General features: G+C 42.7%; 1 long non-coding RNA gene across 1 annotated transcript; it reads left to right on the top strand.

Annotated features, from left to right (window-relative positions):
* The first annotated feature begins 6,379 nt into the window (after positions 1-6,379).
* Positions 6,380-10,841, top strand: LOC118146706 (uncharacterized). The gene is made up of 3 exons (XR_004732544.3): positions 6,380-7,021; positions 9,245-9,461; positions 10,642-10,841. It is a non-coding gene; the product is annotated as an uncharacterized LOC118146706 (long non-coding RNA).
* Positions 10,842-12,346: the final 1,505 nt, after the last annotated feature.

Genomic DNA, 12,346 nt, shown 5'->3' with positions numbered 1-12,346 from the left:
CGGCATGCTCTTTTATCCAGTCTCACAATCTCTGCCCTTTAAATGGAATATTTAGGCCAATTACATTTAGTTTTATTATTCAAATAATTAGATATCAATCTATCATCTTTGAATATTTTTAAATTAATTCCATCTGTTCTTTGTTTCCCTTTTATTACTTTTTCTGCCTTCTTTTAGTTTGAATATTCTATTTTCTCTTCTCTGTTTTCCTTTGTTTATCCTCCTTTATCACCATTTACCTTCAAGTGATGCACAATTTCATGTATATTACAAGAAAGAACATTTCCTTATCATTTCAAGTGCTCTTCATTCCTCTGTATAGAACTATATTTCCATCTGGTATCATTTTCTTTCTGCCTAAACATTTCTGTCTTCCATTCACATCTCTTGTACTGTGAATCCCATGGTGAAGATCAATTGTTGTGCCAACATTCTACTGTTCTAGATAGATTCTGTAAGTTTGAAAAGGTCTTAATTTCACCTTCTTTTTCAAAAGATATTTTCACCACTGGTTACAGAAGTCTGGGTTGACGGTTCATTTCAGCACCTTAAGATGCGACTTCACTGTCTTCTCACTTACCTCGTTTCTTTCAAAAATTGTGCTGTATTGTTCCTCAAGTTTGTTCCTCTGTAATTGACATGTCCTTTTCTTCTGGCTGTCTATAACATTTTCCATTTAGAACTGTCTTTGAGTACTTTTGTTACACTGCAACTTGATGTCGTTTTCTTCATGTTTCTTGGGCTTGGGCTCTTTGAGCTTTTTGTACCTGTGAATTTATAGTTTTTAATAACATTGAAAAGTTTTCATTCATTTTATCTGTTCCACAGTTCAGTTTCACTTTTTAAAAATTATTTTTTCCTATGTGTTTTATTAGTAGTTTTTTATTACTATATCTGCAAATTTATACTTTTGTTCTTGAGATACCTAAACTGCCATTAATCTTGCCTATTATGTTTCTATCTTAGCCATTATAGTTTTTATCTCTCAAAATTACATGTCTTTTTATATAATTTATGTCCTATTTAACTTTTAAAAAATATAGAATGTAGTTATAATAATAGTTCAGTGCCCTTGTGTGTTAATTATAACATATCTGGGCCTTATAGTTCTGAATAAATTTCATTTAATTGATTCTTAAATTCTTATTACAATTTGTATTTTTCTGCTTATTTCTTTTGATTTCCATTCGTCTTTGATCACATGCCAGTTAGATAATGTGAATTTTACTCTCTTTCATACTATATATGTTTCTATTCCTAAAAATATTTTAAAGTTTTCTTCTAGGGTTCAGGTAAATACATGAAAATGATTTTTTTCTTTCAGGGCTTTGTTTTAATATTTGTTAGATGGACCAGAGCAGTGTTTATAAGAAGATTAATTATTTCCAATTCCTGTGGCAAGGTCCAGTCTGACTGTCGGGAAGAGGCACTATATTCATCCATGTGTTAGTGATTCTACTGTTCCCGCTCTATATATTAGTAACCACAACTACTTTTGAACCAACCTAATATATCATTATATTGTTTACTAACTTCCAGTATAGAATTTTTAATAATTTGTAGTAAATTGAACAAGTTTTGAAGCCACAATCATCATAAATTAAGCTTTTTATTTGTTTATTTGTTTGTTATTCGAGACAGGGTCTCTCTCTGTGGCCCAGGCTGGAGCACAGTGGTGTGATCTTGGCTCATTGCAACCTCCACCTCCCAGGCTCGAGTGATTCTCCTGCCTCAGCCTCCTGAGTAGCTGGAATTACAGGCATGTACCAGCACTCCTAGCTAATTTTTGTATTTTTAGTAGAGGTGTGGGTTTTGCTATTTTGGCCAGGCTGGTCTCGAACTCCTGGCCTCAAGTGACCCACATGCCTCAGCCTCCCAAAGTTCTGGGATAAGCCGGGCCCAGCCGATAAATTAGTTTCAGACCATTTCCACTAGTCTAATAGAGTTCTTTATGACCATTCACTATTAATCCTTGTTTCTTGCCCCAGGCAAATACTAATCTACTTTATTATAGATTCCTGCAAAGAACATTCACCTGTGAGTCTGTGTCAATGTGTGTTTTCATGTCTCTGGGGTAAATAACTAAGAGTGGAATTGATGAGTAATATTACAAATTTATATTTAACTTTTGAAGAAACTGCCAAACAGTTTCTCATTGTGGCTGCAATTCTCACCAACAATATGTGTGGGATGTATTTCTTCACATCCTTGTCAACATTTTTTTAAAAATTATATGCCTTTAAGTAAAATTGTAGCCATTCTAGTGGATATGAAATGATATTATCTGTGGTTTTGTGTTCCCTTAATGCAATGCTGATCATCTTTTCATGTACTTATTCACTACTCAGATATTTTCTTTGATGAAATATCTACAGAAATATTTTTGCCTTTTTTTATTGGATTATTTTTCTTCATATGATTGAGAAGTACGAGATTTTATTTGTATAGTTTGGATACAAGTATCTTGCAGAATAGGTGTTTTGCAAATATTTTTTTCTAGTCTGTTCCTTGTTTCTATTTTTTAAGTGCTATTTGAAGACCAAAAGTTTTGAATTTTTAAATCTAATTTATCCATTTTGCTAATAAGAGTATGTTTTGATGGTTTCCATAGTGTCCTTACACAAATGAACTTTGACAAACACCTGAGGGAGACCCCACACAGATCTCTTGGGTTCTTTTTCTGAGAAGCTTTCTTTTCTAGAAATTTGTCCTATGAGTCTGGCTGCCTAATTCTCTCCTGAATTTCACTTTGTCTCCCAACTCAGGGTGTCATCTGGGCTCCTTCTGGTTCCTGCTCTCTGTATCATGACCTGGAAACTCTTTTTCGGCAGTTGGTTGCATCTGTCAGAAAGCCCAATTCACTCGTTCCTGGTCTCTTGAGAGACTCTTCCTTTGTTGCATGATGTCTAGTTTCTTTAAAATTGTTTTAAATACATCTTTTTCTGTACTTAACTTACTTTTTCATTGTTTCTGGTGAGAAAATAAATCGAGTTTTTGCAACTCTATCTTGACCAACAATGGAAGTTGTAACACGGAGTGACACTTAGGCTGAGACCTCAGTGTCAGAAGGTGTAAGAGCTACAGGAAGCTAAAGTGAACTCTAGGCTCTGAAAGGCACAAGGTCCTATTCCTAGTTTAGGAAGTTTTGACCTGTCAGAAGAAAGTTCCTTGGTGGGAACAAGTTTGATAAGCTTTAGAAATAGAGCAAAAGTCTGAATCCCAGTGTTGGGGAGAAAATGAGATAAGAAAAATAAGTGAAGTGAGGTCACATGGAGGTTTGTAACTCAAGGCAAGGCACTTGGATCCTAAGTGGAGTGTTCTCGCCCCTACCCAGATGTGATTCTGACCCTCCCCACCCCTTTGGTTTCTGTGGACCTCTGGGCTCCCCCTTGGCCCTTTGACTGTGGCCTTGTTTCAAGATGTTCATCTTTCTCCACCTTCCCTTGGCATATCCTCCCTATGGCCTTGAAGCATGTACACGTATACATGCACCATGAAGGTGAGAGTGTGTACTTAGAAAAACAAGAGAATAGGGCCAAGATAATTGAGGAAAACCTTTTTTGCACTATCCATCTCCAACGAAGCATTTTCATGGAGAAGAGAAGTGTAAAAGGCTACCATAGTCAGTGATCCCAACCTGGACCTTTCTGCACCCTCTCATGGGATTTCTCAGAGCTTCACTACACTAACTGGAATATTTGGAAACTTGGATAGAACTTAAAGAACTTATAATTATGGGAAGTATTATTATTGCTATTCTAATGCATTATCTTTTGTTACCTCTCCTAGGGAGAGAATTCTCAGATGCTTAATATCTGGAGCAGAAGGAAATTCAACCTGACAAGGTATTTTTTTGTGACTGTGTTTTCTTTGGTGTGCAGTGACCAGGCCTGCTTCTTAATGGTCTCCTGATGTTTGACAAAATCTCCAAGCTGTAATTGTGCCACTGCTGGTTGGAAAATTTTATCCCTGTCAAAATTTTGTTCTTTTAGCTATATTTTACCAATAAAATGGCAGTACACAAAACACACCTTGTTGTCTTTTTTTCATCCCAAGCTTGCATCTCATTATAGCTTGTGACTGTTTCTGCCAAAGGTTTGCAACTTGCTGACTGTCCCCTCATGCTTAGAGTCTTAAGATTCGAAGCATACCTGATGATGAGGGTTTTGCTCATTAATAAATTTGTGGGTTTATTGCAAACGAAAAGCAGCGAAGACTGCATTTTCCACACAATGCATCTTAACAGTGTCCAGTTGGCCATCACCTTAGATATTACGGTGCACATATATGCAACAAAAACTCAAACATTCTAAAATACTGTCTCCTATTAGCCGAAACTTTCTGATAATCATCATCCATTTCTAGGCCCACCTCCTAACCATAAATTGCATCCATCCTGCCTCTTAGCAGGTTGGATATATAACCCACAGTCCCACAAAAGACACAGAAAGATGTGTGATTTAAGGGACATGCTTGTCTCCATGAAGCAGCAACGTACAGGGCAGGTGGAAGGAAGGGAAGAAGGGAGGAAGGAAAGGAAGAGGTAGGATTAACAGTGATAGGTCATTTAAACACTATGCAATCTAGTGAATTCCAAGTAATAAGAGAGAAGTCATCATTCTTTGTTGCACTGGTCCTCGGAATGCCCTCTTGGGCACCTAGTGGGAACAGCCTTCTCCAGACCCAATTTACTTGGGCCTTGCCGCCTTCGATCCTTGAGAATAACTAAGTTTATAAAGATCCCCTCACCTCCTGGGCTTCTTAATCATGATAACTCTCCTCATCACCCCTCCCTGCTTTTCCCGACCTCCACAGAAGCCCATTTCTCTTATGCCCCCAAGGAAAGAATAATTTTTACAAGGCAACCTGTTGTAATCCCATCAATATTCCTTCAGTAAACTGAGGCCACAGCTCAGTACAGCCTCTGGAGGGTCCCTCTGAAGGACTGACCCCAGCGGAACACAGGTTTCATGTACACCTGTTACTCGGAATGCAGAGCCCACAGCTGTCCGTGTTGAGAAGTCTACCGATAACCTGTCTAGCACACACGGCTCTGTTCAGGAGTCATTACCGATAACCTATGCAGTACACATGCAATCATTCTTTTTCCTTCTTCATCTCTGGGCATCTTCTTTATTGACTCACTTGGGTTTGAAAAAATTTACTGAATTAACAATCAAAATATCAACAGGTCAAGATGATTGATGGGGTCATGGTTCATCTCATTGTACCGTGTATTGGTTAATACTTACTTAAGGTGAGTAGAAACCACTCTCAAAGTGTTTCAAAGTTCACTCAGATACGTCTAAATTTAAAATAAATCTTGCTTCTCATTCCTAGGAACTATGTGAACATATAATCTTACTGCTTTTAGTGTAATTTTATCAGTCTCGTAAAGCTAGCCTCAAGAGAGACCAGTAGACTTCTTTTAACCCTTGTAAAACCCATGATCCTGAATTAAGGCTAATCTCCTAGGTGATAAATTTGTGATAATAAAAGTTTTTTAGAATCTCAGAATTGGAAGGATCTTTAAAGTTCTATCTAAATGTATTACCCATATTTTTCCAAACATCTCTGCTGTCAGATAACTCATGATTTCCCTATTCTATCTCTGTATATATTTCTTTATTAGAAAGTTTTCCCCACACTGAACTGATGTAAAACATTCTATATTCTTCATATCCTATGGCTGAAATTCAACAGTCCCTGTGAGGTCCCAGCGTGTTTCCAGTCCTTGTCTCAATCCACTTTCCTTCCACCCTCCAGTCAGGCTTCCTCCAGCTGTGCCCTGGGATTCTTCATCTCAGCTCTGGCTCCAAAATCTTTGCTGCCTACAGCTGCCTGGATAATGTCCCTTGCTCCCCCAAAGCCCGAATATGCTATTTTATCTGAGGATACTAGGAAGTTAAGGACCTTGAGATGGGGAAGATTATCCCGGATTATCCAGGTTGACATCCTCTGATTGATAATGTAATTGATGATGCAGGTGGGAGGCCGTACTCAACTCCAGAGGTGAGGCTTGGATGCTGGACCAAATTGAGGACTAGCTAAACCAGGAAGGAGGCAGAAGCAGCTTTCCAGAAGCCACGCCCACCAGGGTGCCATGGCAGTTCACCATCACCATAGCAACACCGAGAAGTTACTGCCCTTTTCCATGGCAATGACCCAAAGGCCCAGAAGTTACCACCTTTTCCTCGAAATTTCTGCATAAACCACCTCTAAATCTGTATGCAACTGAAAATAGGTATAAATATGCCTGCAGAACTGCACTGAACTGCTACTCTCCGCCTCCGGTGTGACCTGCTCTACAGGAGCAGTCACGGAGACGTCACACTGCAGCTTCAATGCACTGTTTTCTTCTGCCACCAGCTCACCCTTCAGTGTTTTTCCTGGGCGAAGCCAAGCACTGCTGGGGGCTACGCTCCTCTTCATGATGCCCTTTAGGGTCCCCACTGGTGATGCTCTGAATGGTAATCACAAGGGTTCTCATAAGAGGAACGCAGGTTGGTGAAAGGGAGAGAACGGATTGAGGGGATGTGACCAGGGAGGAAGGAGAAGGGTATGTGAAGACAGACAGCAGGAAAGAGGCATTGGAAGATGCCACGCTGGGCCTAGCAGATTTGGGAGCCACAAGCCAAGGAGAGCAGGCAGCCCTAGACATTGAAAAAGGCAAGGAAGGGGATTCCTCACAGATCCCCCAGGAGGATCACAGCCCTGCCGACGGCTGGAGTAGGACTTCTGACCTCCAGGACCATCAGATAATGGATTTGTGTTTTTAAAGGCCGTAAGTGCGTGGTGATTTGCTACAGCCACAGCAGGAAACAGAGTCATGCCTAAGACGCTTTCTTCCCTTCAGTGAGACTAATGGCTCCCTCCAACCCCTCCAGACCTGGTTTTATTTGTGACTTTCATCTGAACTGACCTCTTAAACACAAGGAGCAAATGTTATCTCTGATCTATTCAGTTAAAATGTAACTTGCACTCTATTGCCTCTTCTCTTCAACTGTGCTCGAATACTCCTGTAAGTACCTGGATTATTTAATTTTTTCATGCATTTACATAGTCTTTACTACCTCATTATAGCCTCTTTGAATGAAGAAACTGAATGAGGGTTTATCTTGCAGGTTCCTCTGGCACTGAATATGAGTAGGCATGGTTTATCAATTCCTCTTCTTTCTCCCCAGTCGAACTCTGAAGAGTTACATGAAGAGTGCGCTTTTATATGACAGGAATAATAACTTTACAGCTGAGATCTTTCTCCCCAAGATATCTTAGCCGATGTGCTCAATGACACTCATTCTCTTGCAATAGCCGTAACTTCTCTGTGTGCTCCGAGTAATGGCTGTCCTCGGGATCTGAAGAAGGGCTGCTGCGTTCTCAGCACCCACGCCCTCTGCATTTCTTTTCTCTATTCCAGTGGCACTAATATCAATTAATTTCTTTTTCCAAGAAATTTCTTGGCTCCTTATTTTTAAAATAAGAATCTATGACATATGTTGGCTAAAAATATCTGACTTCTTTTCTCACTAGAACGGTGTCCAAGCCACAATTTCAGAAAACAGAAAACATAATCAAATTCTACAATACCTTAGGACAGAGAGCACATTACAGGGAGAGCACATTGACATCCTGTTTTGCATTATTCTCTGTGGCCAGCGAGTGCACTGAGGGTGAGTAGGGGCCGTTTTCCTGAGGCAGGTGTTGTACAAAGCGGGCTCTGCAGAAGGAGCACAAAACCAGCACCATGGTTACTTTAAAATAATTCAATTAAGCGGGAGTCACCCTATAAATAAGCATATTGGAAAGTCCAGTGGAACACTGGAGTAATGATTAATAGAGTGTTTCCATATCAAAATTAACCCACTTTTTAAACATCTGCATTATTATAGTACAGACATGTCTGTGCTTCATGTTCATCTTTTACTACAAACACATATTAAATATATATTCCATTATACAAACTTGCATATGCAAGATCTTCAGAGCCACATAATTTATATAAGGGGAGAACATAAAACGTATGCCCTCTTTATATTCCGCTGATTTAAAAAATATGTGTTGCAATCTCTGCCTTGAATGTATTCATTTACTGAGATATAAATTTTCTTTGCTGTTACGGGTTTCACAGGCCCTAGGACCCACATAGGATTTTCTGGAGACAAAGTGTAGTAACATTACCTTCTCAGAGTTTTTATTATTTTTTTTTAATGCTATTCCTTTTTCTTTTCTTTTTTTTTTTTTTTTTTCTGAAAACAAATGAAGCTCGTGCTTCTGTCTTTGACGGGGCGACACTGCTATCCTGGAGCAGCCCTGACATCTCTTTTCTCCCTCCACCCTGGCCAGCACAATCGTCTCGGAGGCTCCTCCCGGCCTTCAGTAAGGACAGGATGTGGTTGTGGAGCAGCTGCAAAAGGCTTCACAAATGCTGGTTGACGAGAAGTGACAGCCCTGTATATCTCTCACTGGCATTGACAGCTGACAGATGGATACCACTCACACACAGAAAAAAAGCCCCCAGGACGCTTCGCCAGCATTACTCTCTGTTCATGGGGCCACAGTTGATTGAGTGCCGCTCAGAATAATAAACCCTTGCCGATTCGCGGCAGAGCACTTTTCTCTCACACAATGCCCTGTTTTTTTTTTTTTTCGGGGGGGGGGGGTTCCCCTTTCTCCTCTAAAACATGAAAAAACATATACATGGAAGCTCTGTTTTGTGGGTTATTTTCTCTCTATTTTTATTTTGAAAAGGAAAAGGGGGGCTAGAGGAAGAGCAGGAGCTCCCAGCACTGGCATGGAGAGCAGAGCGGGAGCCAAGTGCAGGGACCTGCACAGCCCTGCCCGGGTTTGCTTCCTAATAACTCCCTCGGCTCTCCAATCTGTTTGGTATTATCCTTTGGATTGCTTTTATTTCTTCCTATAAATCTGCCCGTCTTTAGAAGCATGGCTGCCTGGTTAGTTGGAAGACGGTCACATAAAACCGGACAGGAGACGCGAGGATGCCGGCTGGAGGGAGGTAGCATGACTCAGAGGGAAAGGGGATGATGGAAAAAGAGGTGTTCATCCCCAAGGAGAGATGGTGAAGACCGGAGGGGAGAGAGGAGAGCCAGAAAAGCCACGGTATCATCAGGAGCTGCAGGAGCTGGGGGAGACCCGTGCTTTTGCTCCACAGTTTTGAAGTGGGTGATACCTCCAGCTTTTGCTATGGTTCTTTTACTGCTTCAAATCTCCCTTCCATCCACCCCAGGAGTCTGGCTGTGCTGCCGAAGCCATTTCCCCGGGGAGAAAGCAGTCTCTTCCGACCGCCCGAACAGAGTGGGAATGGAAGATGCATTCTCCACCAGGGATGAATCGGAAAACTGACAGCCCCAAGATAAGAGAAAGGAGATCCAAAGCATTTACAACTGCAGACGTGCTCTTCGCATGTAGTGGTGAATAGGGCTGATTTGCATTTAGATTCCTGGGTAAGTTAAATCGCAGCATTTCAGGGCATTCCAGGCATTCAGTCCTACTTTCAGCAGCGTTATTAATAACCTACGACGCCTCACGAGGTCGACACACGATTAGCTTCCCAGAGTCCCTTCTCACCTGGGGGAGAAGCTCGAGAGTCCCTGCCTTAGAGCGCATCGTTCCTGCTCTTCCTTCAGCTGCCGTTTCAGTATATTTTTTGGCAACCTGAAGGTTCTGAGAGGGAGTTGGTGCTGAAGTTTCTGGAGGCTTCCATGGTTGTCACGGAAACCTCAGGTTAGGCTTCTCCCAGTTCTCTATCTCATCCAGGGGACAGAGGACGTGGCACTCACATCTTCACGTAGATTCACTTCCGTGCCCTTGCTGGATAGGAGGGAAGAGGGGCCAGCACCAGGTGCCTGGGGGGCCATGCCTGGCAGTCCACACCTGGCAGTCCACGCCTGGACCACCCACTGCAGTGGGGACACTGAGTGGAGGACAGCAGCTTCCCAGGCCAGGGATCTTAAGCAGTCCCCATGCAGGGGAAGATGAGGCTGCTCCTCCAGAAGAGTCTCGATGAAAAGGTGCTCTCCTGAGATGATCTCCCTTTAAACAAGATGAGGTACCAGCCTCCCTGAAAGAGTAGGTGTGTAGAAGCTGCGTACCAGGAGGAGTGCCACAAACAGAGGAAAATGATACCAATCAAGATGCTCAGTGAATACCTTCCTGTTTCCAGGAAGAGGAAAGCCCTTAGGCCGTCAGCGGCAGTCAGGGTGGCCAAATTTGCAAAGATGAATGAATGTACGGTATTTTCAACCTTGACAATCAGTTCAGTATGTTCTATTTGGGTCTAGCCAAAATACTCCAGGGTAATAAGTCCAATTTTGCAAACTGTGCTTGAGTCATAATGCCCTGCATTTTTATAATGTCATGCTCTGGTTTCCTCTTTCCATTAAGAGGTCCGCTGTCATTCCACAAACTGACTTAGATACAGGTTAAATATCCACGCCTATTATCAGCTAAGTTCTACCAGTTTGGCCTCTTGATTAAGGATCTGTAAACGCTTTACAAAATCTCAACGAATGAAGTATTGCATCAACCACAAGTCAAATGGCAGATATTACTTATGCTCCGTACTGTGATGAAGCAGCAAATATGACGTTAACTTATTCATATCACCTCATTTGTCTCTTGCAGCCTCATAAAAAGTTCCTGAAATGGAAATTTCCCAAGTGGATCTTGGCAAAAGGAAGTTTCCACCAGGAGTAAGCAAGAAAAAGAAAAAGGAAAACACACACACACACACACACACACACACACACAACTCAGAACAAAAGATCATTCACACTTTATGATCTTTCCCTTTATATTAAATAAAAGCAACAGGGTGTGCAAAACTAGACTTTTGCCATATTAATCAAGCTCAGGAGAGAATGATGCAAAGTCATAAAAATCTAAAAATAGGAAGGGTGTATCATTTAGAAATTAGGACAGTTTCCCCTATATATAATGTGTTTCCTTCATATAATAACTTTTTGAATTGATACATGAAACCTGCTTAACATGTAGGATGTGGACGCCTGCCTGGATGATGGGTGCCTGGATGACCGGGTGCCTGGATGACAGGGTGCCTGGATGACGGGGTGTCTGGTTGACTGGATACCTGGATGCTGAGGTGCCCGGATGATGGGGTGCCTGGATGATGGGTGCCTGGACGATGGGGTGCTTAGATGACAGGGTGCCTGGATGACGGGGTGTCTGCTTGACAGGGTGCCTGGATGACAGGGTGTCTGGATGACGGGGTGTCTGGTTGACTGGATACCTGGATGCTGAGGTGCCTAGATGATGGGGTGCCTGGATGATGGGTGCCTGGATGATGGGGTGTCTGGATCACAGTGTGCCTGGATGATGGGGTACCTGGATGATGAGGTGCCTGGATGACAGGGTGCCTAGATGATGGGGTGTCTGGTTGACTGGATACCTGGATGCTGAGGTGCCTAGATGATGGGGTGCCCGGATCACAGTGTGCCTGGATGATGGAGTACCTGGATGATGGGGCACCTGGATGATGGGGTGTCTGGTTGATGGGATACCTGGATGATGAGGTGCCTAGATGATGGGGTGCCTGGATGATGGGGTACCTGGATGACAGGGTACCTGGGTGACAGGGTGCCTGGATGACAGGGTGCCTGGATTATGAGGTGGGCCCCATCTGAGCACCCCTGAGCCCGATTCACTCTGCCAGCACCATCTGCTCAGCCAGTGTCAGTGCCTGTCCGTGCCTTTCTAAGCACAATGCCAGCAGAAGAGCCAACATCCAAAAGAAGAGACGCAGAGCCTTCAGAGCCTTCCTTCGTCAGGGCCCAGGGCCGGTCGGGGATTTGAGCTGCCATCGGCCCTCTGAGGTGGTCGCTACTGCCAGCTGCAGTTTGTGCATGGAGAAGCTGAGGCACAGAGAAGTGTCTCAGCTTGCCCAGGGGCACACAGGAGCTCTGGGAGTTGAATTTGTTCATAAACAGTCTGCTCCTCCTCACTGTCTTGGACTGCTGTCATTAGGCAATGTTCTTGAAGCAAAATGGATTTTTATTTTAATTTTTATTTAGTTTTATTTTTTGGAGACAAGGTCTCACTCTGGTGCCCTGGCTGGAGTGCAGTGGTGTGATCATAGCTCACTGCAGCCTTAAACTCCTGGGTTGGAATCATCCTCCCACCCTGGACTCCAAAGTAGCTGCCCAATGGCAGCTCAAATCCCATGAGCCACCAAAGCCTGCTAGCTTTTGTACTTTTTTTTTTTTTTTTTTTGTGGAAAAGGGGTCTCACTGTATTGCCCAGAATGATCTCCAATTCCTGGCCTTACGCAATTCTCCTGTCTCTGCCTCCCAAAGCACCGGGATTACAGGCA

The sequence above is a fragment of the Callithrix jacchus genome, chromosome 13 (genome assembly GCF_049354715.1).
Source record: "Callithrix jacchus isolate 240 chromosome 13, calJac240_pri, whole genome shotgun sequence".
Lineage (NCBI taxonomy): Eukaryota > Metazoa > Chordata > Mammalia > Primates > Cebidae > Callithrix > Callithrix jacchus.
The sequence above is the reverse complement of the archived record's forward strand: the minus strand, read 5'-3'. Positions and strand labels throughout refer to the sequence as shown.